This window comes from Hyposmocoma kahamanoa, unplaced genomic scaffold (assembly GCF_003589595.1).
Source record: "Hyposmocoma kahamanoa isolate Upper Pololo Valley unplaced genomic scaffold, ASM358959v1 79, whole genome shotgun sequence".
Taxonomy (NCBI): domain Eukaryota; kingdom Metazoa; phylum Arthropoda; class Insecta; order Lepidoptera; family Cosmopterigidae; genus Hyposmocoma; species Hyposmocoma kahamanoa.
In genome coordinates, this window is record NW_020653993.1 from 387,068 (window position 1) to 388,191 (window position 1,124).

Below are 1,124 nucleotides of genomic sequence, written 5' to 3' on the forward strand. Positions count from 1 at the left end.
GGCTCACTTGCGGAAATAATACACGATTTTGTATTTTCGATTTTTTTTGCAGTTACGATTTAATTATCGTGACTGTGAATATAAATTACGGGAACTAACGAATAGAAGGGGTTTTAGAAAATCTCTCATAAATAAAAAAACAGTTTGGTATTTTTAAAATTACAGGCAAAGATCTCTACAGTGCATATGAAAACCTAAATTTATTTCGTCGGCTGTTACTCCGCATTCAGAAAAAAATAATCAAAACATTTTGAATATTGTATTTGTAAGTAAATGTAATAAGTGTTTGATTATATTTAACTTATAAGAAAACTGTATTTTAACTTTTTTTAAAACAACTCTTAAAAATCACGAAGAATTTGTGAAATTTCTGTACATTATTTTTTGTGGAAACAATGTCATCTAGAAATATAAAGAGACTATGTATTTACTGTAGGAAATTTTAAAATTTCTATTTTTAAGATTAAAAGTATCAATGTTTTAGCATCTTATATACAGCATATTAATGTATAAGAAAAACTGGAATTTTCAAAACCAAAAAATTATAACCACAAAAAAGCGGTACACCGCATTACTTGGTTGTCTAATATTAAATGTATTAAAATATGAAATAAATAAACGTAATAAAAAATATTTTGACTTTTTATTTTGTTACCGTTTGATAGTCAGTTAATAAACAATTGAAATTACAAAAATAAAGTTTTATAATATCGCAACCTTAATAAAATTGACGAATAAAGGCCCATTTAGATGGAGAGAGTTTCTCGTCTCGAAGATACGATTATCGAAAGAATATAAAAAACTTTCCTCGTCTAAACATTTGCGATTATCGACCGTCCATGTGAGCGATAATCTCCTCGCCTTTCAATATTGAACGTCTCCGTGTAAACAGAACTCGAAAGCAAAAATCGTATTTCGAGTTTCTGTGCCAGCCGTTTCTACCACGAGTGCAGCGCGCGAGGGTGTTTTGATTATCACTGCTTTTCTAAGACAAGAATTAATGGAACAAGAGCGAAAAAAAAATTTCAAATAACGGTGAGTGAGTGAGTGCCTCTGTGGTCGAATATAGCGTGGGCAATATAGTATTTAGGGTGCTCTCGTAACGAATATGGCACTCCTTTCTA